Consider the following 10,482-nt stretch of genomic DNA (forward strand, 5'->3'; position numbering starts at 1 on the left):
AACTCAAAGGAGCAGAAACATATATAACACGAAGCAATTCGTGTAATACTCAAGTTTCGCTATTGAAACAAATTGCAGACAACTAGTGTTGTCCCAAAATCACGTGACTAGTCCGCTTTGATATTGAGAGCGCCTGCAGTAGACTATGTTCATTCAATAGATATACACAAGTCAAAAAAAGTTTTGTATCATCTCGATTCCGAGAGTTCCGGAAACTGTACAGAAAATTTGAATAGAGATCAACATAAACATCATATCCACCCTTTTTATTGCTCATGAAAACTACATATTGCATGTTGTACCACCATACAGCGATACCTTCAGAGGTGGAGGTCCAGATTGCTGTACACACTGGTATCTCTAATACCCTGTAGCATGTCCTCTTGTACTGATGCATGCCTGTATTCGTCGTGGCATATTATCCACAAGTTCACCAAGGCATTATTGGTCCAGATTGCCCCACTCCTCAATGGCGATTCGACGTAGATTCCTCAGAGTGTTGGTGAGTCATGTCGGCCATAAACCACCCTTTTCAATCTAACCCAGGTATGTTTGATAGGGCTCATGTCTGGAGAACATGCTGGCCGCTCTAGTAGAGCGATATCGTTATTCTGAAGATGGTCATTCACAAGATGTATACAATGGGGGCGTGAACTGTTGTCCATGAAAAAGAATGCCTCTTCAATATTCTGCCAATATGGTTGCACTATTGGTTGGAGGATACCAGTCACGTATTGTACAGCCGTTATGGCGACTTGCATGACCACCAGCGGTGTACATTGGACCCACATAATGCTATCTCAAAACATCATGGAACCTCCACCCTGCTCCACTCGCTGGACAGTGTGTCTAAGGCAGTTGCCTCCAAACACATCTCTGACAATTGTGTGGCTGAAAGCATATTCAACACTCACTGGTGAAGAGAATGTGACGCCAATCCTGAGCAGTTCATTCAGCACATTGTTGGGCCCAGCTGTACTGCCCTGCATGGTGTCATGATTACAAAGATTGACCTCACCATGGACGTCGGGAGTGAAGTTGCCCATCATGCAGCCCATTGCGCACAGTTTGAGTCGTAACACGACGTCCTGTGCTGCACGGAAAGCATTATTCAATATGGTTGCGTTGCTGTCTGGGTTCCTATAAGCCTTAGTCCGTAGGTAGCAATCATCCACTGCAGTAGTAGCCCTTGGCCAGCCTGAGCGAGGCATGTCATCGACAGTTCCTGTCTCTCTGTGTCTCCTCCCTGTACAAACAACATCGCTTTGGTTCACTCTGAGACACCTGGACACTTCCCTTGTTGAGAGCCCTTTCTGGCACAAAGTAACAATGCAGACGCGATAGAATCGCGGAGTTGACCGTCTAGGTGTGGATGAACCACAGACAACATGAGCTGTGTACCTCCTTCCTGGTGGAATGACTGGAACTGATCGGCTGTCGGACTCCCTCCGTCTAATAGGCGCTCCTCATGCGTGGTTATTTACATCTTTGGGTGGGTTTAGTGACATCTCTGAACAGTCAAAGGGATTCTGTCTGTGATACAATATCCACAGTCAACGTCTATTTTCAGGAGTTTTGGGAACTGGGGTGATGCAAAACTTTTTTTGATGTGTGTATATCCAATGGTCTCAACCCTTAACATAGATATAGTACCTATGGTCGAAGGTCTCAACCATGTCTCAACCATGGAGGTAAAAGAAGGATGGGAGTGGGCCTGTAGGCTTATGTTGTATGTTGTTTTGAAGCCAGAGAAGGTGGATCCTGCCACCATCTTAAATAGCCCAAAACATTAGCAGACTACTGTTTGCGATTGCATTTTGTTCATTATTTTTGTTGTGCGTACGCAGCAGCTCTTTTAAACACTAAAAGTTACAGCTATTGCATGAATAACATAGTGTAAAGAAGGCAGGCATTTTCGAACGTTTTTCTGTCTTCAAATGCTCTTGCAATACGACAAATTTGGCCAGGTTAAGTAGCTTTGTTTTTGTTAATCTATTTCGAACAACCAAGAAGGGAAGGATGTGTTGTGTGAAGGATGCTTTCATAATGCATTTTATTCCACTTTTACTATATTTGTATCGATAACAAATGAATCTCAAATCCCGAAACCAATTCTTGTTTGCTTACTGGTACTGCTTCCTGTTCCACACATTTTCAGCTTTCAGTTCGTATTCACAACATTTTTACTGTTCACGTTTGCACAAAACTTACCTATGTGTTCTTTGCTAGCCTACAAACACGTGCAATGACGAAAGAAGCAAGGCACGCAATTATATCTCGTGTATGTCAACAAAGTGAACTATTATTAAATATCAAAGAAACAGAACTGCATAAAGATAGACATCCATGTAGAATAGAGTTCTTGTTTTATTAGATTGTCAGTACATTAGTCTCACTTTAGCTCACACATTTCACTTTCATATCTCACTTATGATACATCGTACAGTATGTCGCCAATAATAGCGGTTTATAGGGTAAAACAAAAGGCTATAATTTTTTAAACATCTTTCAGCATTGTGTAATGCTATAAATGTGATTAAGGGGAATGGTCTCGATCATTTAAGACCCCATAAAATGGATATTTTGCTTTAACATTTAGGTAGGTAACACTTTTTAGTAATGATAGCGTAACCTGTGTAAGATGTAGGCCTTCAAACAGTAGTCTGTTTACTTATTTTCCCAGATTATTTCTCACCAGTAACTCTGTCAGTTTTTCAGGAATAACCAAATTTCGCACAATTGGAATGTATGTCTATTTTCATCATCTGGTTGGTTTTACTTCTGAGTTTCCTTTTTAAGGTTGATGAAGTATAGAAGCCAATACCATGCTTTGTGGTACACCCATAGCTAATTACTTATTTAGTTACTTAGTACCACATTCTGTGTAACATTTGCATGATAAATCGTAATGGTGTGGAATGAATCATTATCTTTTTTATATGTTTATGTATTTGGATATCCAAGGTTTCACACATACATTACCTTATTCCACCATACTTACATAAGAAATACCATTTTAATACGACAGATAGTATTGAAATGATTTGAGTATTTATAGTGACAACGTGAGTGAATAATACCGACTATGATCTCATAAAGTCAATATCAGAAATACTTGTTCTACTGCTGCTGAGCCACTAATAACTATAATGGTAACAATAATAATAATGACAATAATAACAATTACGATAGTGGCTGATATAAGAAGAATCTATAGGTGTAGAAAACTGAAGTTTTCTTATGCAGCGAGTTCTGGGGAGAGGAAATTTAAGGCGACTGCGTCGGCTACGAATACTGGGAAATGAGGAAGATCAGGTTGGATAGAAGAGCGTAAGAGATTAAGAGTGCGTACAGGGACAACGGTAATCCTTATTGTTCCTTTAACAGATATGTCCTTAACTGTCTCCTTAAGCTGGAAATGTTACTGAGTGCTTTAATATGCGAGTATTGGAGGAAGTTATTCAGAGTCGGGCTGCTGCACTGACAAGGGCTTCGAGAAAGTGGCTGAACGATAGAGTTGGACAGAAAAGATTTTGCTTTGATGAGAACGAGTGTTTCTGCCATGTTGTTCAGGCAAAAGTGGCAAGGCCGAGGAGAGATACGATATGAAGGACAGCATACGTTGGTAAGACAGTATAGAAGACAGAAGGTACGGAAATCTCTACGCTTGTCCGCACGCAGCCAGAATAGCTGTGCATATGTTGGTGAAATCTGTCAAAGAGTAGAAGATCACAGATATAGCGAAAGCAGGCATCCATCACCAGTTCCAGGCGCTATGAGTTTTCCAGAGAAAGACCAGCATTACTTTAATCAATAATTGAAAGTATAAGTGTTTGTACAAGTTTCTATTCCAGATAAAGAAAAGAGCACTTTTTATATTTTTTTAGGGCATAGAGAGGTGCTGATGTTTTCTTGCTCATCGCAGTTACGTTGTCAATCCAATTTAGATTTTCATCCGTTATTAATCCTAGACCCTTTGCCGAGGGAGAGAAGTTGATATTTGTCCCGTTTAAGGTTAAAGATGGTAGGGATTCCTGGTATTTAGGGCTGATGAGCTTAGAATGACCAACGAGCACCGTTTGAGTTTTGTATGGGTTGAGCTTTAACCCTGTATCCTGCGCCCATTTTGATAGTGCAGGCAGGTCGGTATTGAAATTCTCAATAGTCACCTTCAGGTTTATTGGTTTTGCACTTAGATCTAACAGGAGGTCGTCAGCGTACATGTGGTATTTGCAGCAGGACAAAACTAATGACACATCATTGACATACAATGATAAGAGTATAGAACCTAATACGAAATCCTGGGGACGCCTCATACTACCTGGCCTCATTCTGACTTTTTGGTGTCGGACGTGACGCACTGCTGGCAAGACGTCAGATATGAGCGAAATCATTCCACTACGCTTTTGGAGAAATTTCAGGCTGATAAGTTTGGCAAGCAAAATCTCGAAGCCGACAATGTCAAAGGCTTTGCTCAAGTCTAAGAAGTACATGATAATTACCTCTCGTATATCCATTGTACACTTCTGGTCATTTCTTTATTAGGACAGATGTGCTGAAATGTTTACGGAAAACTGATAGGTATTGGTCTAGTAGATTGTTTGTAGTTAGGTAGGTTGTCAGCTAGTAATGGCCTATATATTCTAAGACCTTGGACAGTGCAGGAAGAACGCAAATAGGTCAGTAATCAGAGGAGGATGTGGCAACATACTTTTTTGGTAGTGGTATAACTAGTCCCTGCCTTCAGGCCTCAGGGGAAATAGTGGTTGCTAGGAAGTGGTTGAAGATATCTGTCACAGTGGGCATGACACCGAAGTTGACGTAACACTGGTGCGACGCCAGCGTAACATCGGTGCGACAGCAGGGTAACGCCAGAGCGACGCTGTCTGATCATTATTTTGGAATAATTTGTTACAGCAATAAAAAATCAAATGGTCTTCTCACTCAGAACACGGAACTCGAATGATTCCCACTGGATGAGAGAAAACGGGGGAGAGGCGAGGGAGGGAGCTCGATTGTCGATTCCCATCGGACGACCTGTCCCTTCCCTCCCTCTCTTTCCCTCCCCACACTTCCTCTTCCCTGGGTGACCTTTTCACATGTAGCCTGCGACCGTCAATATGACGCGCACATGTGTAATATGACACTGGCAGAAAGAGCTGATGGATGTCGAGTCAGAGAGTTGGGCCAGAAACAGCAGTGACCCTCTACTATGGTTTACGAAGTGGAATGATGTCTGCATGAAAACAAAAGCGTTTTATTAAAATAAAAGGTGTGCAGTAGCTGACAACACATGAAATGAGTCAACTCAATAATTTGGATTTAAGGTCATTTAGCTTTTACATCCACATCTGAACTCTGCTGATAATTGTCAAGTACATAGCGGAGGTACTTTTTATGTATCATACATATCTTGTGCTTTTCCTCATAACACTCACTCAGGGTGCTGGGAAGAATAACTCCTTGTATATCTCTGAACGGGTTGTCATTTACCTGACACTGTCTGCGCGAGCTCTGTTGGTTAGATACATAGGGGGTGAACAATACTAGTAATTTCTGTCTCAAAAGACGGCTCTTGATGTTTTCTGTATAAGTTCTTTCTTCGAGTGTCAAGCAGTTAAGTTTTCTCAAGATTTTCTTCATCTCTTGTGGATACTCGTGCCACGTTTCTTTGTGGTTGCTCTAGGTCCCCTATTGGTCCAACGTGCTATGGTTTCCCTACAGTTCAGCAGTATTTTAATAATGGCTGTACAAGTGTTTTGTATACAGTCTGTTTGTAGACAAAATGTTATTTTCCATTCTTGTATTGAGTTTGTGGTGAGATGTTGCATGGCAACGCACTGGCGAATTACACTAGCGGAAAAAAATGCAACACCCTCGACGACTGTTCATTGGCATCAGGGTACTATATGTCTACATTGAGAGGTTGTAGTGTTCGTGATTCATTTGTCATGGCCATTGTTGATGAGATGTCGATCGGAAGGCGTGCCTGTGCACCCTATGTTTTGACTCTGCAAGAAGTAACTTTGCTGAGTGTAGAGGTGAACAGTGTTTGCAACATTCATTCTAGGGCACAACTATGCCCCAGGAATGACTACGTGAAGCATAACAGAAGGCAAGCTGAGCAGCTCATAGCAACTCTGGCTGGTCGTGGGACCGAGTGATAGTTGGTGGGAGGGGCCGGCGCCATGTTTAAAACTGTCCCTGACGTCTCTCTACAACCGTCAAGAATTAGTCTTTGCTTTCGCTTAATATTCAAAGCCGGTTACCATGCGCTGCTAAGTGGGTACCCCTCGTTTCCGAGCGAAGACTCTCGTCTTTTCATATTGTATCTTAGAGGCGATGTTCAAGCACTGCCGACTTCCCCCCCCCCCCCCCCCCCCTTTTCTTTTTAATACAGCGCGAATTGTTTTCCTATGTAAATGCTACCGCATTTGCAGGGTCTACCATACACCAAATGAATTCGAAGACCTAGGTCGTCATTAAGGGCGCGTAACAGATCTCGAATCTTGGAAACGGGCCAGAACACTGGCCTTAATCCATGTCTCTGCAGCAGGCGTCCTAAGCTGCTAGTCATTGCGCCACATTATGGAAGGAAAACAGTCGGCTTGGCCTCTTCCGCCGATTCGTGAAGCGTCTTTCGTCGGTGGGACCTGTAAGTTTTCTCACTCCTTCCTTCACTGTAAAAATTTTTTCTGAACACGCGTCTCAAGCACTTAAATTCCGTCTGTTGATGGGAGTCGTCAGATGTAACCTTCGCCCTATATGCTAATGTGTTCAGGACTGCTCTCTTGTGTATAAGGTGGGGGAAACTACTGGCGTTCAGGTACCGATCTGTGTGTGTAGATTTCCTGTACGATGAATGACCAAGCCGACCTCCTGATCTCCGCTCAGCTAAAAGCATCCAAGAACGGAAGCCTGCCATCCCTCTGTATCTCACAGTAAATTCAATGTTAGTGTGGACACTGGTCATGTTACTGCAGTACGTTTTCACCACGACGTCGTAACAGGAAGATGTCGTCAATGTACTGTAGGAAGAAGATGGATGCAGCCTCGCAGAGTTCAAAGCTTGTTGCTCATGTTCCTCCATAAAAAAGTTCGCGGCAGCTGGGGACTGTGGTGATTCCACCGCAGTACCATCCGTCATCTCATAATATTCGTTGCAGCATAGAAAATACGTTGGCGCTAAGGCATCGTGGAATAGTTTGACAATCCTAGGTGGAAAATGTCATGTTAGAAGATCCAGGATGTCTTATACCGGCGCCTTCATAAAAAGTAACACAACGACCAAGCCAACCATCATGTCGTTTTGTATAAATTTTCAAGGGGTATCAACGAATGACTGCGAATTAACAAAGTGGTGTTGACAGTGTCCCAGTTTAGGTCCCACAAACCGTTTCAGATGTTTTGTCACTCTGCACGTGAGCGAGCAGATTGCACTATCAGTCTCAGAGAAACGCCTTGTGTATGTTCGGCAGTCAATAAAGACTGAGGGGTCTGTCGGCTTGAGGGATTAATTTCTTCACAATTTCTTCTCGCATACCTGAGTCCTTTAATACCTTTCCTGTCTTCCCAACGATGGCCTGTATTGGGTCGTGACTAAGTTTTCGTTAAGTATCATTTTCTAATAAATGTACTATCTTCAGGTGGTAGTGTTAAGGATTACAGTGGCGTTTCCTTTATCGGCTGGCAAGACGAACAAGACCCCATTCACACGTAATAAGCGTAAGCCAAGTCGTTCCTTCCGGCTAATACTGTAGTAGATTTCGGTGGCTTAGCTTTCGCTAGGATACGGCCAGTAGTTAGCCCAACAACCTAAGCTGCATCGTCTAAGAGATGCCTAATGCGCCGCTCTATTTCACTAACAAAATATTGGCAAACGTCGTGGGGCAGGAGAAAAATGAAGTATTTCGTTTGAAGTGATGTGGCTTGTAAACTGAGAAGATATTATTGAAGCATGTCACTGTAAAAGATTCAAAGGACTTACCAAATCCAGTTGGGGAGAAAAAACTAGATTTAGCTGGATAAAGGAATCTGGGTCTTGTATTAGAGATCACGTCCTCACGTTGTGGCCGAACTGGAGAAATACACCGCAACAGTTGTTTCAACAGCACCAGGAATGATATGTTTTAAACCCATAAACATCTTGCAGAGTGTTGGGTAACACAAGAAATGTGCATACTGCAGCTGTGTTGGAATGAAAAAAATGGTTCAAATGACTAATGAGTCTGAGCACTATAGGACTTAACTTCTGAGGTCATCAGTCCCCTAGAACTTAGAACTACTTAAACCTAACTAACCTAAGGACATCACACACATCCATGCCCGAGGCAGGATTCGAACCTGCGACCGTAGCGGTCGCGCGGTTCCAGACTGTAGCGCCTACAACCGCTCCGCCACTACGGCCGGCTTGGAATGAAAGCATACATCCCTTACCCTTTGGGAACAGCATCAAACGGGGCTGAAAGTCGTTCTGAATGTATCCTACACTCTCAATCATTTGCTCAGCAAATACCAGATACGCTCATCACGTTGCTTGGAGTTATGTCCGAGTGAAGCTATGTTACACAGTCTGTTAGTTCCATCTCATGGTCAACTCTACTCTCACTGAGGCTCGATTAGCTCTGGTTCGCATAATAGACTGTCCAAATAGCAGACATTACATTTCTGAAATGTTAGATCTGTGGCTGTGCGCTTTCTTCGAGGTCTCCCTGATTTTATCTTTCAACAAGATAGCGCAAGACCGTATGTTGTCTTGCATACTTCGAAACAGATGATGTTCAGCTGTTGCCCTGGCTAGTACGTTCTCTAGACAGCTCATCCATTGCAGAGTTGTGGTCAGGGATTGCGTGAGATTGGCTTCCAACACTCAGCAGCACGTACAAGCGATAAACTCTAGCAAAGAGCTGAAGCGACAGTGGAAGATGTACCCCTACGGTGGAAACGGTGCAGTAACTGACCAGGCCCTCTCCAGCAGCAGCAGCACGGCGGCGAGCAGCAGCGCGGCGACCAGCAGGAGGAAGGCGGGCGACACGGCGGCCAGGTCGACGCTGACGTAGTCGCTGTCCGACAGGCAGGCGGGCGGCTCCAGGCGCCACGTCCTGTGCGCGTGCGCCATGAAGCCGCGCTCCCACAGCGTGCGCACCCTGCCAACAACAGCCGAGTGTTACGAGTCCTAAGTAACAGAATATCGTCAGGTGTGAAGTTTTGCGATCTGTCCAGGGGTAAAAAATGGCTCTAAGCACTATGCGACTTAACATCTGAGGTCATCAGTCCCCTAGACTTAGAACTACTTAAACCTATCTAACCTAAGGACATCACACACATCCATGCCCGAGGCAAGATTCGAACCTGCGAGCGTAACAGCAGCGCGGTTGCGGACTGAAGCGCCTAGAACCGCTCGGCCACAGAGGCCGGCTCTGTCCAGGGTGTCGATCATGATACACTCGTAGAAAAGACTTAAATGCGGTGGAATTCATGGTTGTACAGGTAACTAACTGGAGTCATACTGAAGAAAATGAATGCAAAACGCTGTGCTGAAAATTTTTTTTCCATTTGTAGATGAAGAGCATAAACAAATGGGTGATCTACAGCATTCATTTATTTAGTTAGCCAGTTATCAACTGAAAAGGATATCACGGAATATAAATGACCATAGCCCGTTGGTGGCCGTGTAAGCCAAAAACCAGCCGAAACTTCCTGGCAGATTAAAACTGTGTGCCGGACCGAGACTCGAACTCGGGACCTTTGCCTTTCGCGGACAAGTGCTCTACCAACTTAGCTACCCAAGCACGACTCACGACCCGTCCTCACAGCTTTCATTCTGGAAACATACCCTAGGCTGTGGCTAAGCCATGTATTCGCAATATCCTTTCTTCCAGGAGTGCTAGTTCTGCAAGATATGCAGGAGAGCTTCTGCAAAGTTTGGAAAGTAATAGACGAGGGGCGGAGGCACTGGCGGAATCAAAGCTTTGAGGACGGGTCGTGAGTCGTGCTTGGGTAGCTCAGTTGGTAGAGCATTTGCCCGCGAAAGGCAAAGGTCCCGAGTTCGAGTCTCGGTCCGGCACACAGTTTTAATCTGCCAGCAAGTTTCATATCAGCGCACACTCCGCTGCAGAGTGAAGATTTCATTCTGCATAAACCAGTGATTTGGATCAATTTATACTGTGGAACATTCACATTTTTTTACTTTTTACTCACAAATACAGGGTGTTTCAATAATGACCGGTATATTTGAAACGGCAATAAAAACTAAACGAGCAGCGATAGAAATACACTGTTTGTTGCAATATGCTTGGGACAACAGTACATTTTCAGGCAGACAAACTTTCGAAATTGCAGTAGTTACAATTTTCAACAACAGATGGCGCTGCGGTCTGGGAAACTCTATAGTACGATATTTTCCACATATCCACCATGCGTAGCAATAATATGGCGTAGTCTCTGAATGAAATTACCCGAAACCTTTGACAACGTGTCTGG

At 43.8% G+C, this 10,482-nt stretch overlaps 1 non-coding gene across 1 annotated transcript; it reads left to right on the forward strand.

Annotated features, from left to right (window-relative positions):
- The first annotated feature begins 9,992 nt into the window (after positions 1-9,992).
- On the forward strand, positions 9,993-10,067 carry Trnas-cga. Its single transcript has one exon. It is a non-coding gene; the product is annotated as a tRNA-Ser (tRNA).
- Positions 10,068-10,482: the final 415 nt, after the last annotated feature.

The sequence above is a fragment of the Schistocerca piceifrons genome, chromosome 1, assembly GCF_021461385.2.
Source record: "Schistocerca piceifrons isolate TAMUIC-IGC-003096 chromosome 1, iqSchPice1.1, whole genome shotgun sequence".
NCBI classification, from domain to species: domain Eukaryota; kingdom Metazoa; phylum Arthropoda; class Insecta; order Orthoptera; family Acrididae; genus Schistocerca; species Schistocerca piceifrons.